Source organism: Panthera uncia, chromosome C2 (assembly GCF_023721935.1).
Source record: "Panthera uncia isolate 11264 chromosome C2, Puncia_PCG_1.0, whole genome shotgun sequence".
Taxonomy (NCBI): domain Eukaryota; kingdom Metazoa; phylum Chordata; class Mammalia; order Carnivora; family Felidae; genus Panthera; species Panthera uncia.
The window spans coordinates 37,741,676-37,768,276 of NC_064810.1; the positions used below are offsets into that span (position 1 = coordinate 37,741,676).

The window sequence follows — 26,601 nt, forward strand, 5'->3', positions numbered from 1 at the left end:
GTCTCTCTCTGTCTCAAAAATAAATAAACGTTAAAAAAAAATTTTTTAAAAATCCAAGAATTATTTATGATGATTGTTAAAAATGTTTCCTATGTGCATAGTAATAATTTATGTATTATTCTAAAGGTAACCCACTAGGAGATTGGTTTATGCAAACCACTCCAATTATTTTAATTTGTAATTCAAATATCTTATCTTAGATTAACAATAATTCTTACTAATGGGCATGCTGGCCCAGCAGATATAATACAATGTAAGATTATATTGTATAGGGTTCTACATTATATAGAGATAATTATTATATAAGGTATTATATAATATAGGATTGTCTCTATTACTAAGAAATTAAAAGGTTTATGATCTATTTAGTTATCTTCTTTTCTATTTTAATTACTCTTTGTGTATATTTTTCTCCAAACGAGGACTTACTTATAATTTATCACTAATCACTACTTTTGTTTCAGAACTTCTATTAAATACATTTTCTCAAACAAATTTTGCAAAAATACAAGCCCACAAGACACAAGTTAGACATGTTGCTATGCTAAGTTAAACTTTCAGGTTAGTATAAAGCCTGATCATATATTCTGCCAGCAATCAGGAACACCCATTCTAATTCTGCCTTTAGGATATGTTTGTTATGTCCTAGACTTGGTTAGATCTTTGCTAAATGGACCATCTACACTGCTTTTAGAGTTACCATACTATGACAAAGATCTCATCCAGCCACTTTTCTGTTTAAGCACTTCTGATCAAAAGCCATAATCTGTACAATAAATTTTAAATCTGACTTCCTCGGCCTAGGAGAAAGCTCCAGTCAGTTCTTGAGGACTCTCCTTCGATTGCTATATTACCTACATTAATTCTGACATAGTTTGTTGGTTCTTCTCAATTTCTTAGCATTTTGTTTATTTTGAGGGTTTGTCTCATATTCTCCGGGAGGTCAGAGACTAACATACGAGTACTTCATTAATGTTGATTGACTATTTTTAACATTATAGCTGATGGGAATTCTATATTGTACTCAAATTTTAGAAAATGCTTTATTTTTTGACAAGTATGGCTTATGCTCTGAATGCCAAACATATTTGATTACATCTTAGATAAGGGGGAGACTTTTGTTTATATGTAAAAACATGAAAAGTTTGATCTTATAAACATCATACTTGAAAATCATCGGGTCAAAAAAAAAGAAAAGAAAGGAAACAAAATCATCTGAGTCAAGACTAAAAAAGAAATCAAGACAAAAACCATATACAGAATATGGTTCTGTGCTACATTCAGAAGTAGTGAGGCCTCCTTTATTTCTGTATTCTCCGATGCGTGGCCATCATAGAGCACTTACTATGCCTAAACTTGCGTTCATCTCTATCACTTTTTATTTTTTATAATTCTTTTTTTGCATGTTGATACAGTTTGTCTTCACAATTATATGGTAGACTTGCTGAGTGCATTAAACTATTTTTATAGGTGTATTTGCAAATATGTGGTATGCAGTACTCTGCACTGAATGCATTCATTTCTCTTGCTGTCCTCTAGATATGCTCAGTGAACATTCACTCTAAAATCCCTCAGTAAACACTCCTCACTGAAAGCACCATTCCATCCTTATCTTGCACTCCTGTCTTTTCAGAGATCAAAATCTGACTTCCTATTACCACTTAACAATTTTTACTATAATATCACTTGACACTGTTTAAAGACAATCCCTGGTGAAAGCAATAGGAAAAGATAAGCTAATCAAATCAAATCAAATTAAATTGAATAAGAAATTGTTAAAATTCTGCTTCCTGATTACCAAGAATTCTATAATGCATGAGTTAAGAACCAAATGAAGAAAATAAGAACTTTGACCTGGACATATTTAAGATATCTGTAGGGATGATAAACAAGTTGTGGAGAATGTTTCCATCTACAGAGGAATGTGTAACTGATGTAAATCCTAGTTATTACAGTCAATAGAGAAGATTATTTTCTTATGTTTAACTAAACATTGGCCAGTTCAGCATACTGACATTGTGTTAAGTTTCAGACTCTATAAAATGGATATGACTTCTGAGTTCAGACTCTATATAATGGATATGACTTTTGAGAAAAATGAGTCGTTTTTCTGTTTTTTTTTCTTTTTCCTCCATCATAATCTAACATATGAATATAATTTCCAAGTTTCTGTATAAAAGTTATTTGATTATGGAGCACTGGTTCTCAGACTTTAGCTGGTATCATCACCTATAGGGCCTATTCAATCTCAGATTATATGGCCCTGCCCCCAGATTTTCTGATGAAGTAGGACTCTATTGGAACCTGAGAATATGTTAGCACTGGGTTACTTACATGTGTGAGTGATGCTGATGCTCCTGTTTGGAACTGAGTTGGTATAGAGAACATAAACTTAAGAACTTATATTGGGGCGCCTGGGTGGCGCAGTCGGTTGAGCGTCCGACTTCAGCCAGGTCACGATCTCGCGGTCCGTGAGTTCGAGCCCCGCGTCAGGCTCTGGGCTGATGGCTCGGAGCCTGGAGCCTGTTTCCAATTCTGTGTCTCCCTCTCTCTCTGCCCCTCCCCCGTTCATGCTCTGTCTCTCCCTTCCCCAAAAAAAAAAAAAAAAAAAAAAAAAAAAAACGTTGAAAGAACTTATATAAAAGTCTTGCCTCTGTCTCTGAACTTCAGTTTTCTCACATACTAGTGAGGATTATAATGTTTTCCTAAACGTCCTATTGCAAGGATTTTTTTGAGCCAATATGTGTAGTGTTTTCACAATATGAGGAATCACTGAAACCATTTTAGATGTTATTATTATTACTATTATTATTATTATCTTCAGCAAACCATGATTAATGAGTTGTAGCAATCCCTGAATTTGTCCTAGAAATATAAACAAGTAAAACAAAATCATTCCTTTAAGGTATTCACATTTAGATGCTGGACATATAAATCTAAGATTTAACAGGTATAGTAATAGATACATGAACTGGCTCTAGCTTTTGCACCAAAAAAGAAGCAGAGATCAGCCCCACTCTGTGGGAGAGGTAAAGACTTAACAATTCATTGATGAATAACAGGCACTCAGTAAATAGCTGTTAAATGAATAAGTAGATCTTAAACAATGAATCAAATTCATCATAGGGGGTGTGGGTGAAGGCAGGTGGGAGAAAATTCCAAGCAAAGAAACCATGTACTTCTGTGGAAAGAAAGCACTGTTTGAAGTAACCATGAAATTTTCTGTGTGATACAGATATGAGAGGTAAACAGGAAGTCCAGTCTTGGAAAATCTTTTATTCCATATTAAGGAGTTTGGAATTTATTCTGTAGGCAATGATTGAGACTTTTTTTTTTTTGCATAAGCTTTACAGAGTAGAATGAAACATAATTTTCATCTAACCTTCTCCCACCATGAGTCTAACTCAGAAATCCCTTTGGTGCCTCTGGATAGCTCTGTACTCAAAACCACGGGTGGTTTCATTGCAGCTTTTAATCTTCTGTGCAGCAAGGAAGTGAATATGTGCCATTTACTGTGGGAAAAAGATGAGCATTGCCTTTTTAAATGTACAAGCTCCTTGAGAAGTTATATTTTATAAACTTTATAACTTTTATAAAGTTTATTAAGTTTTATTTCATGTATAAGCTTATTAGTTTGTAGCTTGAGCAGTTACTATCATAGGATCTTAAGATTTTCGTTTCCAGCAAACTAACTTTTGCATTAGGGTGTGAGGCAGAATTCCATGACAACACTCATTGACCCACATCCTTGTATAATCTCTTCCCCTTGAGTGTCGAAGGCACTTGTGAATATAGTATTTGTGGTATCACTTCCGTGATCATGTTACCTTATATGGCGAAAGAGATTTTTGCAGATATAGTTATGTGTCCCTTTTGAGTTCATCAAAGGGAGATTGTCAAGGGAAAGCCTGACATAATGAGCTGAGGTTTTTATAAAAGAATGAAGTGTCAGAGGGAAATTCTCCTCCTGGCCTGGAAAAAGTAAACCACTTTCTTGTGAACTATCTATGGGGGTCATGTGGCAAAGGACTGTGGGTGATCACTAGTTGCTTAAAGCAGTTTCTGAGTGACAGCTAATGAAAAACGGGGACCTCAGACATACAGCCTCAAGGAAATAAACTTACCAATAATGAGTGAGCTTGAAGAAAACCCTAAAACTCAGATGGGAATCACAGTCCCAGCCAACACTTTGAATTCAGCTGGTGACACTGAGAAGAGGGCCAGGTCTTCTCTGGACTCCTAACCCACAGACATTGTGAGATAATAAATATGTTTTGGTTAAGCCATTAAGCTTATGGTAATTTGTTTTGCAGCAATAACAGAAAACTGAGATCTAGAGAAACAGAATAATTTGTCTGGCAAAGATTGGACTTGAGTGTTCTAAGACCTAGCACTTGAGTTTGGGGAGAAATCTGAGGCCTGGAAGAGTATTTAAGAGATGTTTCAAGCATGAGTTAATAAGGCACTAACCTCATGGATAAAATGGAATTTAAAAAAAGCAGGAACATAAATTTGAAAGATAAGTCAAATTGCAGATGAACTTGATGAATGACTCTGACAGATGAAGCAACAACAAAAGTCAAGACAATATAATTTGGGTGTTTGAGTGACTTGAGTAATGAGCATATGGAAATAAGAAAGGCATTAGGTGGGGTGCTGGGTGACTCAGTCAGTTAAGCATCCAATTTCAGCTCAGGTCATGATCTCATGGTTTGTGAGTTCAAACCCTGCCTCAGGCTCCATGCTGACAGTGCAGAGCCTGCTTGGGATTCTGTCTGTCTTCTCCTCTCTCTGCCCTTTCTGCACTGTCTCTCAAAATAAATAAGTAAACTTAAAAAAAAAAAGAAAGGCATAAGAAAAAATTAGTTCATAAATATGTGATAATATTTAAAATATTGAAGTTGAAATAATTATATAGAATCTAAAAGTCAAGCTTAGTAGCCTTTTGGAGTTAGGTGACTTATGTCTAGGAAAGGGATTTTGACCATAGAAAGGTTTATCATCTCACAATGAGGGACATTTGTGGTTCTAGCCTTTTTTAAAAATATTTTTTAATGTTTATTTATTTGCAAGACAGAGAGAAACAAAGCACAAGCAGGGGAGGGGCAGAGAGAGAGGGAGGCACAGAATCTGAAACAGGTTCCAGGCTCTGAGCTGTCAGCACACAGCCCTACCTATGCGGGGCACAAATCCACGAACCGCGAGATCATGACCTGAGCCGAAGTCAGACGCTTAACTGTCTGAGCTACCCAGGCGCCCCAGTTCTAGCCTTTTTAAATAATCATCACTCTTCATATGTTCAGCACTTCCCCCCACGGCCCCCACCATGAGAATTATGCACTGAAGGATGTGCATATCCAGCAAAGCCTGACTTTGTGGTGAGTCACTGAAGCTTGTCAGTGCCTAATAGTATTGCCTGCATTCTACAAGTGTTATTTATTTATTATACATTGTGTGTTTCAAATGTTTGACCATCAAGCTTAAGTTAGTTTTAGCTGTGTTTCTCCATGCAAACAGGTTTTTTGACATTCAATGTAATGTCAATCAAAAATAATGCAAAAGCTCATTGCAAACATAGTGTAATTTTACTGGAAGACTACTTAGTAAATAATTTTTCAGCATTTGGAAGCATGAGAGTGAATTTCTGAACTCTGTGTTTCTCAAAAAGTAGCCTTTATATTATTTGGATTAGAATCAGCTGAGGTTCTAGTTTAAAAAAAAATGCCAATCCCTTAAAAAAAATGCTGATTCCTGGTCTTAATGCAGACTTTTAAAATTAGAATTCCTCGATGTCAGACCTAGAAATCCTAATATTTATTAAGTACCTCTGGTGATCCTTAGCTATTTTTTGAGAATGCATAGGATTAGAGACTACTAAGGCAAGTATTAATAAATATTCAAGGAAAAAAGGAAGGGGATTCCAGTCTACTAAATTTAGAAAGAAACTCTTAATATTCCATGTACATTCTAAGTCTGTTCTTACAAGGAAATTCTCTAAAACTAAGTCCAAATATACTTTAGCATGTTAACATTTCTGAGAATTAGTGCAAAAATTCCTTTAGCCAACATCTTAGCAGTATTCTTTGACTACGTTTGTTTTTGTTTCTTGTTTTTTTGTTGTTTTGCATTGAATTCTATGAAATCTACTTTTAAAAATGGTAGATTATATATTTAATTTAAATATTCTGTTTGGTAGTGCAAAACTAGATTTGGCCTAAAGCTTCATTTAATATCAGTTTTATAAAACTTTAATTTGAATGAGAGTAATATTAACATGTAACACAGGGATTGTGAATTTTCTGAAGCTAAACCTAAAAGAAAATAAAAAGGAAAGATTTGTGTCCCCTGAGTTTAAAGTCCCTGCATCATGTATGATAAGGATTAACTGAAAGTATTAACATTTAAACTTGTAAACCATAAATCAGGGTTTTTTCATGTTCTTGTGTTTATACTTACCACTTTGGAAATGTCCTTGCCACTTAAATCTGGATCATGCTGGACATGTATTAAATGATGAAAGAAAATAGCGTTAACAATACCCGTATGTGGGGTGTGTATGTCTGTGTGAGAAAAGAACATGCAAAATTTGGAGGTTTCTGAATGCTGTTAAGATATTACCTCGAGATGCGGCAGGCTACACTATGAGATACATTAGGGGCGCATGGGTGGCTCAGTTGGTTGGGCGTCTGACTTCAGCTCAAGTCATGATCTCAAGGTTTGTAGGTTCAAGTATGTCAAGTATGTTTGTGGGTTCCGCTGGCTGTGTGGAACTTTCCTGGGATTCTCTGTCTCCCTCTCTCTCTGCCCCTACCCCACTTGTGCTCTCTCCCCTTCCCTCTCAAAAATAAATATTTTTTTATTTTTAAATAAATTTAAATAAATAAATATTTTTTAATAAATAAAAAATTTATTTAAAAAAGAGACATCTTATGGAAAGAGATAAAACAATTGTTTCATATAAGTGTGAATGGTTGATGAAAGCAAATAATCACCAAAAAAACCATTGAAAAACTTTCCTTTTTAATATTTTTATTTTTTAAAGTAGCTTTATTGAGATATAATAGAAAACAATATACACATATCTGACGTGGACAGTTTGATATATTTTCACATGTGTATATAGCAATGAATCCTTACCACAATCAAGTTGATGAACATATTCATCATCTGTTAAAGTTTTTTCATACTCTTTAATAATCCTTTCCTCCCCCACTCCTCATTTCATGCTCAAATCACAGCCACTGTTCTCATTTATGTCATTATAGATTAGTTAACATTTTCTAGAATTTTTAGACTCATTTAATATTCTTTTCCCTCTGATTTTTCTTAGCATAAATATTTTGAGATTCATCCATGTTGTTACATATATATTGCTGATAAGTATTCTATTGTGTGGATCTATACCTTAATTTATTTATCTAGAGATAGACATTTGGGTTGTTTATAGTTTGGGGCTATTGTATTAAAGCAGTCATGAACATTTGTGTATAAGTCTTTCTGTGTACCTATGCTTTCATTTTTCTTGGATAAATGACTAGGAGCAGAATGAGCGAGTCATATGGCAGACATATGTTCAGTTTTAAGAAGACATTTCCAAACTGTTTTCTAAAGTGGCTGTACTACTTTATGAAGTCCAACTTTTCCATTTTATCATTATTTATTTGTTACTTTTATGAATCATGCTTTGGTGGTTGCTATATGTATTTTTTTTTTCCTAACACCAAGATCACAAAGAATTACTTTCATAAACTTCATATGTGTACGTTTTGAATGTATTTTGAGTTATTTTGTGTTTTCAATGCCCTTACCTTTTATTTCTCTGAGCTGTATTATTTCTAGGTCAGTTTCGATAGATTGATTGATCTCATTATAGATAGCATTTTTCCGCTTCTTTGAATGCAGTTTTTGATTGAGTTGCAGACATTGTGAATTTTACCTTTTGGTGCAGAATATTCTCATACTTGTATAAATCTTATTAAGCTTCCTTCTGGTTAAGTTACTTAGAAAGAGTTTAATCCTTTCAGAGTTTCTAAAATGTTCTTAGGCAAGGGCAGAGCGGCATTTATTCTAGGAATTATTGTTTTCTTGTTACCAAGGAAGGTAAAATCCTTCTGAGTGCCCAGTGTACCAGTTACAAGATTTTTCAGTCAGATTGGTTAAAACAGGCATATTCCCAGCCCTGTGTGAGTATCATGTACTATTTCATCCAATCCTTTTAGTTGGTTTTTACCCCAGCCTCAGTTTCCTCCCATAGATACAGCGTTCAGTACCTACTTTGCTGAATACTGGATAAGAGATCTCTGGGGTTCTCTCTTTGTGCAACTCTCTTTTTTTTTCCATACTTTTCCCTGAAAACTTTAAATAATAGTTTTACTTAATGGCAGTACATTTTAATTTTTTTCTGTTTGTTTATTTTAAGGTGATATAATGAATTTAAGGGGATATACATGAATAAGAGTGAAATGTGCCCATACTTACTTTGACATAATATTTTACATCTTTTGAAGTGACACTCACTCTGATGATCAGGGTCCTGGGGGAGTGGCTGTAAACTGGTTTTTACGACTTGCCTCTCTGGCTTGAAAAGTCTACTCTATGAGTGAACTGGGGTGAAAGCCATGAAGGTCTTTGAATTCTTGGCCCATGAGTCTGGATTGGGTAGAGGAACAGATCCCCAACCTCTCAGCCACACTCAGATGGAATTGGGCCTCTTCAATGAAGAGCAGAAGTGAGAGGAATATGGGAGTGAGGCCACCTGGCTCCACAGGGAAAATACTGAAGTCTTTGAAAGGGAGCTGGTGAGAAAGAGGAGTCCCCTCTTCTTGGAGACATTCGCCAGGAGGCAAGCTTCCCTTGTGCTGAGTTAGAGGTGGAGTGAAGTAGGGAGCAGGTCATGTCCTAAATACCACAGATCATATCTATTCTCACTAATATTTAATAGATTTCCTTGAATAATTGTTTCTTGATTTGCTGTATACTATTAGCACAATTTTTATATTTTAGCACAATTAGCACATAAATGTGTGTGCATTTAAATAATTTTCACCAGTTCTGGTTGTTTTGCTGGAGAGGGAGTCTCCAGAGTCCCTTATGCTGGTTATTCTGGAATTCACCCTCTGACTTCATTTTTATACTCATGTGTTTTTACAATGTTGACCCATAAAGTATTCTACTATATGATCTTTCAAGTATCTTCCATTATTTATTCTTATAAATTGTTTCATCTCTCATTTCTTGCTATTTTTTCAGAAGAAAACTATATTTCTCTTCTTGATCAGTTTATATTTAAAATTTATTTTTTGCCTCTGTATGACATGAAACAATTTCATAATTTCAATTTTCCTGATAATTATAATTTGTAATTATGTTCTTTTCTTTATGAGTTTTATATGAAATGATCATGTATGAATTTTAAAAAAAGATTTAACAGTTTGATGTATTTTTAATTCAGTTATTTTTATTTTTATTTTTTGTAGAGATAGAGTACAAATTGGTGAGAGGGGCGGAGGGAGGGAGGGAGGGAGGGAGGGAGGGAGAGAGAGAGAGAGAGAGAGAGAGAGAGAGAATCTTAATCAGGCTCCACACTTAGTGCAAAGCCCGATATGGGGCTGGATCCCATGACCCTGGGATCATGAGCTAAGCCGAAATCAAGATTAGACACTCAACTGACTGAACCATCCAGGCACCCCTAAATCAGTTATTTTTAATTAGCCTTTTTAAAAATGATATTGCCAATCTTCTCTCTCCCTTTTTATCTACAGCTAAATGTATCTGGACTCCCACCTTTGGGAAGTTCTGATACAGGGAACTCTGATATAGTTGGGCTGCACTAAGGATTGCTATGCCTCAGGAAAATAGTTAAGGGAAGAACCAAAGGGCAAGTACAGGGTAAATATAAATCTGAGTAAAAGAAAAGAAGTAACAATCAATAGTAGTCAATAAGAGCGGAAAAAGATAATAAAACAATAGAACTGCATGAGATAAAGATTATTTATTTGCATGTAGTGTGTCTGATTCCCAATTGTTGATGATTTATCTCCAGCTTTTGTACTTGTCCAAAATGGAAACTACCCAGTTATTCAGCGGTTAGACCAATGACATCTTCAGTTTTGCAGGAGAGTGATGATAAGAGGATTAGAGAGAGAGAGAGAGGCAAATTATAAGAGACTTTTTTAACTATAGAGAGGATTAATGGAGGGGACGTGGGCAGGGGATGGGCTAACTAGGTGATGGGTATTAGGAGGGCACTTGTGATAAGCACTGTTGTGTTATATGTAAGTGAGGAGTCACTAAATTATACTCTTGAAACCAATATTACACTATATCTTAACTAACTAGAATTTAAATAAAACCTTTAAATTTTTTTTAAAAAAAGAAAAGAAATCCACTACACAAAAAATGGTAACAAATTAACAACTGCCCACAAGTTGTACATGTTGACATGATCTGAGTCTACTAGACTAAAGAAAGGAATGATTTACCTGATTGAATATGGCCATTATTCTAATTAATTAAGAACAGACTTATTAGCATCTATGATGTTCCAGACCCTGTCGAGATACTGGATATGAGAACCATGAAGAAGTATAAAAATTAAGAATATTTGGAGGCAAAATATAGTAAAGAGAGAGAAGAAGGGGGAGGAATAATGGAAAAAAACAAAAAGTAGTAAAAAAAAAAAAAACAAGGCAAAAATGTAAATTCTAAATTATCCCTTATTTTATGATTACATGAATTATATTGAACCTGGTGAACGGCCTAGAGGGTAATTGAAATTTAAAAATGATATGTTGCTCATAGGGCACCTGAGTAGCTCAGTCGATTGTGTCCAACTTCAGCTCAGTTCATGATCTCACAGTTTGTGAGTCCGAGCCCCGCGTCGGGCTCTATGCTGACAGCTCAGAGCCTGGAGCCTGCTTTGGATTCTGTGTCTCCCTCTCTCTTTGTGTCTGTGTCTCCCCTCCCCAGCTGCATCTCCCCTCTCCAGCTTACACTCTGTCTCTCTTTCTCTCTCAAAAAATAAATGAACATTAAAAAAATGTTTAAAAATTTAAAAGTGATATGTTGCTCAGAAAACAATATAACCTGTTAAAAACTGATCAACAAAACTTTCGTAGTATATGATATAGAGAAACATTGTAACATTCAGAAAGCTAATTTCTCAACATAGATGTTTTACTGATGCAAATGATGCATTTTCACAACACGTAGATGAGGGGCAGGTTGATATTTTTTACATGTGCTGAATGCTACAAGAGTCCATAAAATAAATTGATGACTAGAGAATTGCATCACCATAGGTGTCTCAAAGGAATTACACTTACCTGCTGCTTATAATATTTACTCAAATGGATAGATACTTTTATTTTCTTATAGAGTTTACTCTAATGGGTAGGATTTAAATTTTTTCTGCCATCTTTTATCATCTTTTTGGGCCTACAATAAAACACCTTTTAAAGTAGAAAATAGAAGAAATCTTTCAGTCTTTAGTAGAAGAAAGGACATTATAATCTGTACAAATATAGTGAATACCCTGAGGCATAAGACTTAGAGTCAGATAATTTTTTTTTCCATTCAAATGGTGTGATCTTTTTGATTCAGCCTAAACGCGCACACACACACACACACACGCACACACAGACACACACACAACCAGTGCACAAAATATAAAATCTTTTCGTAGAAAGTGCTACAAGTGAAAGTTGAATGGTACTGAGGTTCACTCCAGCTACTCTCAAGTGAAAAGAAGTTATCATAAGTTTTTTTCTGGCCATGGCCAAGTGAAAGAAACATGAGGAAACCTGGTTATAGCCATAAAGGTTATTCCCTGGACATAAAGAGTTTACTCACTAACTGGCTTCATAGTGACTTAGCTCCTTTCTGTCTACAGTTGCTACCAGCTATCTGCTTCTTCCTTTATTTTGCATAGATTACCCTACCTCATGAATTATGGTCTCCTATTAGACTGACTAAATCATGGCTTTTCCAGAACTAGGAAATGTAGGAACTGTGGGATATAAGTGTGTGTGCATGCTCAAGCATGTGCTTTTAACTTCAATTATTTTTTAATTCTTCAAGGTTTTAAATCATGTTAAGATAAATGATAGAGAAGGGATGCCTGGGTGGCTTAGTCAGTTAAGGGTCCAACTCTTGATATTACTCAGTTCATGAGATTGAGCCACACATTGGCTCTGTTGTGAGCATGGAGGCTGCTTGGGATTCTCTCTCTCTCTCTCTCTCTCTCTCTCTCTCTCTCTGCCCTTTCTCTGAACTTTCTCATGTGCTCTATCTCTCAAAATGAATAAATAGACATTTTTTAAAAAGGGTATATGATAGAGAATCTAGAACACACTACTTTAATCACATTGTTCAATCACATTGTTTCTGCTTGGGGATAAAGCCTCATGCCTGCCACCCTGGAGATTAGTCACCCTGGGCACGGGGTCCTCAGGTTTAGTCATACCTGGCTCAAGTCATGTGCTACAGAACATGGCAATTTATAGGCAAGGAATGTCTGCAAAAGAAATTACATAGGAGAAGAATTTACTATCAAAAGGCAAACCTGGTTATGGCAAACCCTGTGAATTCACATTCATTAAGTATAGGTGCTATAGAGGATTACAAATTTATTTTCACATTTCAATATAATTTTTAGATTTTATGACTCTAATTTCATTGTATATAAAATATTAAGGAGCCCCTAATAAAACATTGTGGTCTGGGATTAGATTTGCACAAGACTGCTATTTCTTCCCTTACCATCCTCTTTTTGGAGTTTTGTATTTATGAATAATAGGCAGAGGGTAAACTAAGCTCAAATTGCCCAAGAAAATTTCACAAACTCTGCAGGATATATCTCATAGCTCATGAACATGCTGTGTAAGTCAGAAAGAGGAACACCTTGTTGAAACTGGCAAATACTATATTTAGCTCATGATATTAGTATTGCAGAAATAATGAGCAGTATTCATATTGCTGCTCATTATTCAAAGAAAGTGATAATAAATAAAAGAAGATTTTCTTGAAGACAATAATCTCTATTTTGCTTCTCACAACAAGTATTAACTAATTTTCTAAGTAACCATTTTCCCCAAAGATAGTCTGTTTCCCATATTCTTTTCTTTTTTTAATCTTTTTTTTAATTTAATTTTTAATTTTTTAAAATTTACATACAAATTAGTTAGCATATAGTGAAACAATGATTTCAGGAGTAGATTCCATAATGCCCCTTACCCATTTAGCCCATCCCTGTTCCCACAACCCCTCCCGCAACCCTCAGTTTGTTCTCCATATTTATGAGTCTCTTCTGTTTTGTCCCCTTCCCTGTTTTTATATTATTTTTGTTTTCCTTCCTTTGTATTCATCTTTTTGTCTCTTAAAGTCCTCATGAGTGAAGTTATATGATTTTTGTCTTTCTCTGACTAATTTCACTTAGCATAATACCCTCCATTTCCATCCACATAGTTGCAAATGGCAAGATTTCATTCTTTTTATTGCCGAGTAATACTCCATTGTGTATATATACCACATCTGCTTTATCCATTCATCCATAGATGGACATTTGGGCTCTTTCCATACTTTGGCTATTGTTGATAGTGCTGCTATAAACATGGGGGTACATGTGTCCCTTCGAAACAGCACACCTATAATCCTTGGATAAATGCCTAGTAGTGCAATTGCTGGGTCATAGGGTAGTTCTATTTTTAGGTTTTTGAGGAACCTCCATACTGTTTTCCAGAGTGGCTGCACCAGCTTGCACTGCCACCAACAATGCAAAAGAGATCCTCTTGCTCCGCATCCTCGCCAACATATGTTGTTGCCTGAGTTGTTAATGTTAGCCATTCTGAAAGGTGTGAGGTGGTATCTCATCGTGGTTTTGATTTGTATTTCCCTGATGATGAGTGAAGTTGAGCATTTTTTCATGTGTCAGTTGGCCATCTGAATGTCTTCTTTGGAGAAGTGTCTATTCATGTCTTTTGCCCACTTCTTCACTGGATTATTTGTTTTTTGGGTATTGAGTTTGATAAGTTCCTTATAGATTTTGGATAATAGCACTTTATCTGATATGTCATTTGCAAATATGTTCTCCCATTCTGTCCGTTGTCTTTTAGTTTTGCTGATTGTTTCCTTCACTGTGCAGAAGCTTTTTATTTTGATGAGGTCCCAGGAGTTCATTTTTGCTTTTGTTTCCCTTGCTTCCAGAGACATGTTGAGTAAGAAGTTGCTGCGGCCAGGGTCAAAGAGGTTTTGCCTGCTTTCTCCTCAAGGATTTTGATGGCTTCCTGTCTTCCATTGAGGTCTTTCATCCATTTGGAGTTTATTTTTGTGTATGGTGTAAGAAAGTGGTCCAGGTTCATTCTTCTGCATGTCGCTGTTCCAGTTTTCTCAGCACCACTTGCTGAAGAGACTGTCTTTATTCCATTTTCTAGTCTTTCCTGCTTTGTCAAAGCTTAGTTGGCCATACGTTTGTGGGTCCATTTCTGGGTTCTCTATTCTGTTCCATTGATCTGAGTGTCTGTTCTTGTGCCAGTACCATACTGTCTTGATGATTACAGCTTTGTAGTATAGCTTGAAGTCTGGGATTGTGATGCCTCCTGCTTTGGTTTTCTTTTTCAAGATTGCTTTGGTTATTCGGGGTCTTTTCTGATTCCATATAAATTTTAGGATTATTTGTTCTAGCTCTGTGAAGAATGCTGGTGTTATTTTGATAGGGATTGCATTGAATATGTAGATTGCTTTGGGTAGTATCTACATTTTAACAATATTTGTTCTTCCTATCCAGGAGCATGGAATCTTTTTCCATTTCTTTGTGTCTTCTTCAATTCTTTCATAAGCTTTCTATAGTTTTCAGTGTATAGATTTTTCACTTCTTTGGTTAGATTAATTCCTAGGTATTTTATGGTTTTTGGTGCAACTGTAAATGGGATCGATTCCTTGATTTCTCTTTCTGTCGCTTCATTGTTGGTGTATAGGAATGCAACCGATTTTCTGTGCATTGATTTTATATCCTGCAATTTTGCTGAATTCATGAATCAGTTCTAGCAGTTTTTTGGTGGAATCTTTTGGGTTTTCCATATAGAGTATCAGGTCATCTGCGAAGAGTGAAAGTTTGACCTCCTCCTGGCCCATTTGGATGTCTTTTATTTCTTTGTGTTGTCTGATTGCTGAGGCTAAGACTTCCAATACTATGTTGAATAACAGTGGTGAGAGTGGACATCCCCATCTTGTTCCTGACCTTAGAGGGACAGCTCTCACTTTTTCCCCATTGAGGATGATATTAGCATTGGGTCATTCATATATGGCTTTTATGATCTCGAGGTATGATCCTTCTATCCCTACTTTCTTGAGGTTTTTATCAAGAAAGGATGCTGTATTTTGTCAAATGATTTCTCTGCATCTATTGAGAGGATCATATGGTTCTTGTCCTTTCTTTTATTGATGTGATGAATCACGTTAATTGTTTTGTGGATATTGAAGCAGCCCTGCATCCAGGTATAAATCCCACTTGGTCGTGGTGAATAATTTTTTTAATGTATTGTTGGATTTGGTTGGCTAATACTTGTTGAGGATTTTTGCGTCTATGTTCATCAGGGAAATTGGTCTATAGTTCTCCTTTTTAGTGGGATCTCTGTCTGGTTTTGGAATCAAGATAATGCTGGCTTCATAGAAAGAGTTTGGAAGATTTCCTTCCAAAATTCTATTTTTTGGAACAGTTTCAAGAGAATAGGTGGTAACTCTTCCTTAAATGTTGGGTAGAATTCCCCTGGAAAGCCATCTGGCCCTGGACTCTTGTTTTTTGGCAGATTTTTTATTACTAATTCGATTTCCTTACTGGTTATGGGTCTATTCAAATGTTATATTTCTTCCTGTTTCAGTTTTGGTAGTGTATATGTTTCTAGGAATTTGTCCATTTCTTCCAGATTACCCATTTTATTGGCATATAGTTGCTCATAATATTCTCTTATTATTGTTTTTATTTCTGTTGTATTGGTTGTGATCTCTCCTCTTTCATTCTTGATTTTATTTATTTGGGTCTTTTCCTTTTTCTTCTTGATCAAACTGGCTAGTGGTTTATCAATTTTGTTAATTCTTCCAAAGAACCAACTTCTGGTGTCATTGATCTGTTCTACTGTTTTTTGGGGGTTTTTTTTGCTTTTTTTTTTTTTTTGGTTTTTTTTTTTTTTGTTTTTTGGTTTCAATAGCATTAGTTTGTCCTCTAATCTTTATTTCCTGTCTTCTGCTGGTTTTGGGTTTTATTTGCTGTTCTTTCTCCAGCTCCTTAAGGTGTAGGGTTAGGTGGTGTATCTGAGATCTTTCTTCCTTCTTTAGGAAGGCCTGGATTGCTATATAATTTCCTTCTATGACCACCTTTGCTGTGTCCCAGAGGTTTTGGGTTGTGGTGTTATCATTTTCATTGACTTCCATATACTTTTTAATTTCCTCTTTAGCTTCTTGGTTAGCCCATTCATTCTTTAGTGGATGTTCTTCAGTCTCCGATTATTTGTTACCTTTCAAATTTTTTTCTTGTTGTTGATTTCAAGTTTCATAGCTTTGTGGTCTGAAAATATGGACGGTATGATCTCAATCTTTTTGTACTTACTTAGGGCTGATTTGTGTCCCAGTGTATGGTCTATTCTGGAGAACCTTCCATGTTCACTGGAGAAGAATGTATATTCTGCTGCATTAGGATGATATGTTCTGAATATATCTGTTAAGTCCATCTGCTCCAGTGTGTCATTCATAGCCATTGTTTCCTTATTGAGTTTTTGATTAGATGATCTGTCCATTGCTGTGAGTGGGGTGTTGAAGTCTCCTACTATTATGGTATTACTGTCGATGAGTTTCTTGATGTTTGTGATTAATTGATTTATATATTTGGGTGCTTTCACATTTGGCACATAAATGTTTACAATTGTTAGTTCTTGATCTATAGACCCCTTGATTATGATACAATGACCTTCTGCATCTCTTGATACAGTCTATATTTTAAAGTCTAGATTGTCTCATATAAGTATGGCTACTTTGGCTTTCTGTTATTGACCATTAGCATGATAGATGGTTCTCCATCCCCTTACTTTCAATCTGAAGGTGTCCTTAGGTCTAAAGTGCATCTCTTGTAAACAGCACATAGGTGAATCTTGTTTTCCGATCCGTTCTGTTACCCTATGTCTTTTGATTGGAGCATTGAGTCCATTGACATTTAGAGTGAGTACTGAAAAATATGAATTTATTAGAATTATGATGCTTGTAGAGTTGGAGATTCTGGTGGTGTTCTCTGGTCCTTTCTAAACTTTTGTTGCTTTTTGTATTTATTTATTTATATATATTTTTTCATCTTTTCTCCCCTCAGAGAGTCCCCATTAAAATTTCTTGCAGGGCTGGTTAGGTAGTCACAAACTCCTTTAATTTTTGTTTGTCTGGGAAACTTTTAATCTCTTCTTCTATTTTGAATGACAGCCTTGCTGGATAAAGAATTCTTGGCTGCATATTTTTTCTGATTCAGCACACTGAATATATCCTGCCACTCCTTTCTGACCTGCCAACTTTCTGTGGATAGATCTGCTGCAAACCTGATCTGTCTTCCCTTGTATGTTAAGAACTTTTTTTCCCTTGCTGCTTTCATGATTCTCTCCTTGCCTGAGTATTTGGTGAATTTGATTATGATATGCCTTGTTGATGGTCGGTTTTTGTTGAATCTAATGGGGGTCCTCTGTGCTTCCTAGATTTTGATGTCTGTGTCTTTCCCCAGGTTAAGAAAGTTTTCTGCTATGATTTGCTCACATAACCCTTCTACCCCTATTTCTCTCTCTTCCTCTTCTGGGATAATTCCCTATGAGTCTGATGTTCCTTTTTAATGAGTCACTGATTTCTCTAATTCTTAAATTGTGCTCTTTTGCCTTAATCTCCCTCTTTTTTACTGCTTAGTTTGTATATAAGTTTGTCCTCTATATCTCTGATTCTCTGTTCTCACCCATCCTTGCTGCCACTGCATCCATCCATGATTGCAGCTCAGTTATAGCATTTTTAATCTCATTCTGGCTATATTTTACTTCTTTCATCTCTGCACAAAGGGATTCTAATCTATTTTTGACTCCAGCTGGTATTCTTATTATCGTGATTCTAAATTCTGGTTCACATATCTTGCTTGTATCTGTTTTGGTTAAATCCCGGGCTGTTGTTTCCTTGTGCTCTTTCTTTTGGGGTGAATTCCTTCGTTTTGTCATTTTGAAGGGAGAAAAGGAATTAATGAGGTAGAAAAATTGAAATTAAAAATATTAAAATAAAAAATATTAAAATTAAAGAAATATTAAAATTAAAAATTAAAAACACACACGCACACACAAAAATCAAATAGATGATGCTAGATCCTAGGTGTGTTTTGGTCTGGGTGTTGAAAGTGGTTTGACAGATTGGGAAAAAAAGGGGGTGAGAAAAAAAAAAGGAAATCGTTTGAGAATTTGAAAAAATTAATACACTGAAGTAGACTAAAATGAGATGATGGGGTAAAATAGAATTTGAAAAAATATACACAAAAGTAAAGAATATAGTAGAAAAAATTAAGAAAATATTTTTAATAAAAATTAAAAATAAATATGATTTTTTTCATTTTCTGTATTGAAGAAAAAAGAAAAGAAACAAAAAAGAAAAAAGATTTAAAGAAAAAAAATAATAAATCATTTGAAAATTTGAAAAAGTGAATACACTTAGTAGACAAATATAAAATGATGGAAGTAGAATAGAATTTGAAAAAATTTACATAAAAGCAAAAATATAGTAGTGAAAATTGAATAAGAATATTTTTAATAGAAATTGAAAGTAAAAATGAAGTTTTTCTCTTTCTGCATTCAAGAAAAAGAAAAGAAATGAAAATTTGAAAAAAAGAAAAAGAAAAAAAGGAAATTGAAAATTTGAAAAGGTGAATACGCTAAGGTAGACTAAAATAAAATGATGGAAGTAAAGTAGAATTTGAAAAAATTTACACAGAATTAAAAAATTTAGTAATAAAAATTAAAGATATTTCTAATAAAAATTGAAAATAAATATGAATTTTTTCTCTTCTGTATCCAAGAAAAATAAAAGAATTGTAAAAGAGGAAAAGAAAAAAGAAAAAAAATAAAGAAAATTGAATAGATGAACCTGCTAACAGATTGAAGTAGGACTGAAATTGCTTCCTTTTCCCCTAGAAGTCAGTCTATGTAGTGCTTTGTAGTTCATAAACTAAGCCAGCGGTGAGACTTGTGTTCTTCGACAGTGAGGTTGGCCCAGTTGGGCGGGGCTCAGTGTAACAGCTCCATTCGCCACTAGATGCTGCTGCTATCCTACTGGGGTGGATTGTTGTGGTGCTCATAGGTGCTTATGCGCATGCACGGGAGTGCTGAAAATGGCACCACCCATCTACCCAGTCTGTTCTCCCGGATCAGCAATCACGCACCCATCCTCTATCTTCAGCTCTCGTCCACTCCCCACGGTTTTTCACTCTCCATTACCAGGCCCCAGGCGGTACCTCTCTCCCAAGTTTTGACTCAGATGCAGCTGTTTTCCCTGCCCCCTTACTTCTGAAGGACTGTGTCTTTGACCCGTTCCACCCCTCTGTGGGAGGGTCTCACCAAGCAATGGATGAATGAACAATGGCTGAATATCGGCTGCACCCAGGAACACCTGCTGGACCCTGTTGTTGCCGATGCCCTGAGACTGTGGCCAGGTGCCAGCCGTCCCAGAAAATGTTTGTGAGACAGTGTAGCAGCAACATTTCAGGGATTATGGAAAATCACAACACACATCTGGTGCCAGGCTTCACCCTTAAAGACCTTGCCCCAGCACCAGCAAATGTGGCCGCCTTCCGGGGTATGCTGGGACCAGGTGGCTTCAACAGTCTCTATCAAATGTCCTTCCAGCAGTGGAACTGCTTTTCCCTGTGTGGCCCGAGAACCTCCTGGACCCCACTCTGCTCCTGGGGATTTCCCCTTCCCACCAGAGCACCACCAGCTATCAATCTGTGGAGTTGCAACTTTGCGCTCCCTTTGTTTATAGTCTTAGTGGAATTTAAACCCTCTCCTTTCTCCTTTCTCCCTTTTTAGTTTAGTCCCTGTGGCTATTTATAATTTTCTACTTTCTCTGCAGATGCAATGGGGAGGGGTGCTTTTCCCATATTCTCCCCCCTCCCCAGTCTCCGTCCTCTCTCCACTCACAAAAGCGGTTCCCTACCTTCTGTGGCTTCTTGCTCCCCAAGTTAAGCTCTCCAGACCACATACCTGCTGAATTCTGTGGCTCAGGTTGTACAGATTGTTGTGTTAATCCTCCAATCGGTTTTCTAGGTGTGTAGGATGGTTTAGTGTTGGTCTGGCTGTATTTCCTGGATGCAAGACACACAAAAAGCTTCCATACTGTTCTGCCATCTTGGCTCCTCCTCCCATATTCTTTTCAAATGATATATGTGATAGGGTGAGGATCAGAGAAAAGATCTGGTATTATTAATTCTTAAACTGCTATTCTCTGGTATTTTGAACATACCGATAATTTTTAAAATATTTAAATAATTTTTTATCTGTCTACTTCACTGGACTGGGATTTATTTCCTGACCTAATCTTTTTTATTCAGAATCTGACATGGTATCAAACACATGGCAAAAGCTCAAGGTTTTTATCTCGAGAATAAATGAATCACTTGTGCCAAAGTGGCCTGAGACTTTACCTTGATGATTTTTAAAGATGGTGACTCTTTTTTACTGTATGCCCTCTTGGAGTGAGCAAACTAGTTCTGAATATTCTTCTAAGGTACAGGAAACTAAATACAGAATTAAATAAATATAACTGTAGAGTTAAATATAGAATTAGTCACTTGGGTGAAAGTGATCTAAGACTTTACCTCAATAATTTTCCAAGAAGATGACTCTACTCCTTTCTGATTGTTTTACTAGACTAAGTAATATACATAGTTCTTCGTGTTCTTCTGAGGTACTTAATATGTATTTGAATGTTCCTGAGCCATCAAGCAATGATGGAACAAGGTCCACTCTTCTTTTTTTGAAGGAGAATGACCCTTAGAACTCATTATGTGCTAGAAGAATTTGCATTGATATAAAAAAATCAAACATAAAAGGCAATTATACTGAATATGGAATAACATTTAAATTAGTAAAGAAAAATAAGATGAAACCCAAAGTGAGATTAACAACCAAATTCTTCTCATAAAACCTTTCACATTTGCCAATGGTGGGTCACAAATTGTTTTTTGTTAGTACTTTTAGCTACTACAAAGAGAGAGATATCATCAGTTAATTATTATGTCCACAAAACTATATAAAATACATCTAACATTTCCTGGTACTGAGAGTCAAGCGAGAAAGAGAATTCCTCTCTGAGTCCACATTTTTCAGACAAATGTGTATGTGTTGAATGGAGTCAGCCATAGAGTATATATAACAAGATCCATATAGTATGTACTCATAGCACCTTTCAGTGCAGGCCTATGGGATAACACTGAAGAGAAACTTGATCACCGGTGCCTGGGTGACTCAGTCAGTTAGGCATCCTACTCTTGGTTTCAGCTCTGGTCTTGATCTCACAGTTCATGAGTTTGAGCCCCATATCAGGCTTTACACTGATAACACAGAATCTGGGATTCTCTCTCACCCTTCTCTCTCTGCCCCTCCCCAGCTCATGCGTGTGCTCTTTCTCTCTCTCTCAAAATAAATAAGTAAACTTTAAAAAAATTAAAGTACACATCTAAGTTACTGAATGAGTTAGCCAGGCATAGTTACTTTAGGTCAATTAAAAAAAAATTATAGCTGAGTTGTTTATCTTCTAAACAATGATGTATTTAGTTTTAGGAAATTTGACCTATAGACTTCTTTTAAACTGTAATTATGCAACATATAGAGTTGTCCAAAGTGGCAACTTCAAATTTTTGACATAATGTTATTTTGTATAATGCTCGCATTTTCTCTTTCCTATGGCAAGAGGACATAACATTCAGCTTACTAGCAAATTGTCAAATCATTAAAGTACCATTAATATGGATTCATACTGATTCCCTGAAATTATCATCTGATCCACCATAAAACACTTTTACAAACCCAGACTCTGAAAATAATAGTAAAGTTCAAGTTCTCTATAAACATCAATATCTGAAGTTGCGACCCTGCAGCTTTGATCATAGCCAGAAAACTAAAGGTCCAAATAGATCAGGAGAAGTTACATAATATCCTACCTAATTCCTAAGAGATATCTCTAAATGATGAGACGTTATGGCACTTCCAGCACTGGGAACAGGTAGAAGCTGTGTCTAAATCTTGCCTTGTTCTCACTGTGGCTGTGGCATACTGGCCTTCCAATGGATTAAGAGGAAACTGGCTCACATGAAGTTATGTCTGACTACCACAGGATGCAGAACAGGATTTCCCTTTATAAAAATGGGATGTTCTTTCTGGACCCATTTAAACGGGATCCAAATCACAAGAGTGCAGGAAGCAAATGCATCACAAAAATTCAGATTGCAGTACTCAGGGTGATTAGAACCACTGTGGAGACAAGGTAACTTTCCAAGGAACATCACTTCAGAGGACTTCCTTTTTAAAAATCCAGTCCAAAAGTGGCTGGAAACTATAGGTAGAGAAGCAGGTGACCTAACATTATGATCTGGAAAGATTGATATGAAAGTAGTTCCTGAGATCTGCTATTTTATGAGAAGTTTTGAATGTGAAAAAAACACCCAGATGGCCTTTCTTCTTTGAATAGCCTGATTCAGGGCTTTGAAATTTAATTTGTTAATTTGCTCACAATTACTTCTGCCTGTTTTTTTCCACCTTAGCTCTTGGTGAGATAAAAATCTAAAATCCCAAATATAAGCAGACTACTATTCTACATTCCAAGTCTCATAAAGGTACATAATATAAAAGGTGATAGAAAATCATTTACTTTGATACTTCACCATGAAATATTCAGGAAAATAGGGCCACCTTGGTGGCTCAGTCAGTTAGGCATCTGACTTCCTCTCAGGTCATGATCTCATGGCTTGTGAGCTGGAGCCCCGCATTGGGCTCTGTGCTGACAGCTCAGAGCCTGAAGCCTGCTTCAGATTCTGTCTCTGTTTCTCTCTGCCCCTCCCCTGCTCATGCTCGCTCGCTCGCTCTCTCTCTCAAAAATAAATAAACATTAAAAAAAATTAAAGAAGAGAAATGTTCAGGAAAATAACTTTTGGTGAGAAGCATACTTGAGGAATTTTCCTAGGCAGATTTATTTTTAACTTTTTTTATTATAACAAATTTCTAACATACAACAATAGCATAGTAAGACAGTTACCACCACCCACCCAAAGCAACTGCTGTTCTGATTATTCAAGAACAAGTGCTAAAAGTGCAGAAACTCCTTTGGAAAAAAAATAAGAGGGATTATTTCAAGGATTATGAATAAAAGTCATCCTACAAATACCTCTTTTTATTGCTTGCTCTCAACCTCTGCTGATAATCGTACCAATGCATTATATATGAAATGCATATTTTGAAAAATGTAGAATATGAAAAAAATGCATATTTTACAATTTCTTTTAACATTTATTTATTTTTGAGACAGAGAGAGACAGAGCATGAACGGGGGAGGGTCAGAGAGACAGGGAGACACAGAATCCGAAATAGGCTCCAGGCTCTGAGCCATCAGCACAGAGCCAGACGCGGGGCTCGAACTCACCGACCGCGAGATCATGACCTGAGCCGAAGTCAGATGCTCAACCGACTGAGCCACCCAGGCGCCCCAAGAAATGCATATTTTAAAAGATTAAAGGTAGAGGCGTCTGGGTGACTCAGTCTGTTGAGCATCCGACTCTTGATTTTGTTTCACGTCATGATCTCACAGTTCTTGAGCTCGAGCTGTGCATTGGGCTATGCACTGATAGCACAGAGCCTGCTCGGGGTTCTCTCTCATCCTCTCTCTCTGTCCTTCCCCTCCTCCTCTCTCTCTCTTTCTCTCTCTCTCTCTCTCTCAAAAATAAATAAATAAATAAATAAATAAACCTAAAATATCTTTAAAAATTAAAATAGTAAAGGTAGAATTGAAGCTAAGGAAGAGAGGAAATTAAAATGTTAAAGATAGACTGAGAGGGAAAGAGAAGAGTGGATAGAGTTAAGTCCCAATATTTCCTCTTCATCTTTGGTTACATCTCTGGTATTGGTGTATCCACTTTACCCTTTCTCCTCAAAATATATCCTTGGGCCAGCAGTTGACTTTCAGGCTCCCTCCCGCAAAATATTGAATCAGAATCTGCATTTTACCAAGATCCTACGGTGATGTGTATGTCTATTCCATTTTGAAAAATACTGCTCTAGATCACAATGTAATGAAATGACATCCTGACATCCTGAAGGAGAAAAAATAGAAACTCTAAAACAAGACAGAACATGAAACAAGAATACATATGCAATCAGCAAACTGTGTAATAAAAAGAAAATTCCTATTGATTCTATAACTGTGAATGCATAAGTTATTTTATAAAGCTAGAAAACAAAAATAGGTATAAATTTTAAGTACTATTTCCTGCCTGTTTTGTGGAGGGGGTGGGGATTGAAGGAGAAAACCAGCATAAAACATAGACAAATAATATGATTGGCTTTTCTTGATGGTTTTTTTTTTTCTTTTCATCTTATTGCTTTTAGAAGCCTATAAGCTGTCACATAAGCTAATATTAACAGCAACAAATTATACTTTTGTTTATTCTATTTGAATGATGCTCGTTAAAATTTTATGTTATATACAATTGCTATCAGATTTTATGTGTCCAATTAATATTACATTAAATGATACTTTTGTACAGAAATCGGCAAAAGGAAGCAGATGTGTGGGTTCTTAAAATACAGCTGTTATTAAAATTAAACAATTAGCAGCAATATCTTGGAATAATTTTTCATATATAACACAATTATAAAATGGTTTGTTAAGAGATCTAAATTTTGTTACACTGCCACTGCTTAGAGCTACAGACAAGAACACACTGGACATGAATTTATAGAAAGAATATAAAATATAAAAATGAGGCAACATTTTGAATAAATCTATAAGACATTGAAAACTAAAAGAGCATCATAGACATGTATATATATATTTAATATAACAAAGGACTATAATTGCATCTGTATTATCCTGACGTATTTTGACTAAAAGGAGATCATTCCATTTTTTACTGTACTATTTTTTTAACTGAGATTGAAAGTAATTTTCAAATGTAAAAATCTCAGAAATCACTTTGGTTAGCACAAATGAGATATTTCATAAGACACATTTATGGAAAACCTTGTATCCTGTATGACTGATTAATAGTTATAAGATAGAATTGAGATTTTAATGTTCTTCTCCTACTTTTCAAATGTTACAAAAGTTTCTTACTTTCAGACCTGCCTAAATTACAGAAAAGAATTTTAATGGTAAAATCTTAGGTATTTTTTTTTCCTAATTTGTGAAGACAATGATAAACATATTTTCAAGAACAAGATACAGAACATTTACCTAATTTTATCCTGAAGTAATATTTATTTTATTTTAATTTTTTAAATCAAACAATTAAGTAAAATCAGACTTCTCTGGAAACAAGTAAAACTCAATGGACCATGCAAATATCTACCCACAAAATAACTCAAAGTCAGTATTAATTTCAAAGTCAAATCTTTGCATGGAGAAGGTGACTTATGTTACTTTGTTGTCATTAATATGTCTTTAAATGTTTTAAAAATAAATTAATACATGGTAAAATCAAATATTTTATGCACTTTATACAACCTCTTTTTCTGAAAATATTGGTCATTTGAAATGAAAGAGTAAGAAAATGGAACAGCTCTTTCTCAACTCTATGTAAGATCTTATTATAATATCTTAACTTTAGCCTACAACATTTTGACTTCTAATCCATTAAAATCACCCTCTTCTTATCAACTACTTTAGACGTAAGAAAATTTAAATTAAATGAAAATATTATTAAACCTCTTTTCCATAGAGAACAAATACTGCCTGAATGCACCATTTAACGAATCTTAATCATGCACAATAAGTTTAAATATCAATAAATGACTTCACATCTTGAGAAAAGTATTCAAGATTTATTTCATTCATGCTGAAATAAATTCTTCAGCCAAGTGAAGAGCATTTATCTCAATGTAAATTTCACTGCAAATACATATTTTAAAATATTCAAAATATTCAGATGACTGTCCTCTTCCTTTTTTTACTCAAGTAACATTTCTTTAATTTATTTATTTATTTTTGTTTCAAGCTTTTATTTAAATTCCAGTTAGTTAACATATAGCATAATATTGGTTTCAGAAGTAGAGTTTAGTGATTCATCACTTACATATAACATCCAGTGCTTATCACAACTACCCTCCTTAATACCCATCACTCATTTAGTCCATCTCCCACCCACCTCCTTCTAGCAATCCTCAATTTGTGCTCTTTAGTTATGAGTCTGTTTTCTGGTATACCTGCCTGCCTCTCTCTCTCTCTTTCTTTCTCTCCCGCCCTATGTTACTTTGTTTTATTTCTTAAATTCCACATATGAGTGAAATCATTTGTTTTTCTTTCTTTCTTTCTTTCTTTCTTTCTTTCTTTCTTTCTTTCTTT

The 26,601-nt window shown here is 35.4% G+C and overlaps 1 protein-coding gene across 1 annotated transcript in view; it reads left to right on the forward strand.

Annotated features, from left to right (window-relative positions):
- CADM2 (cell adhesion molecule 2) overlaps nucleotides 1-26,601 on the forward strand; it is a 262,063-nt gene that overhangs the window by 84,527 nt on the left and 150,935 nt on the right. The gene's annotated exons all lie outside the window — the stretch shown is intronic.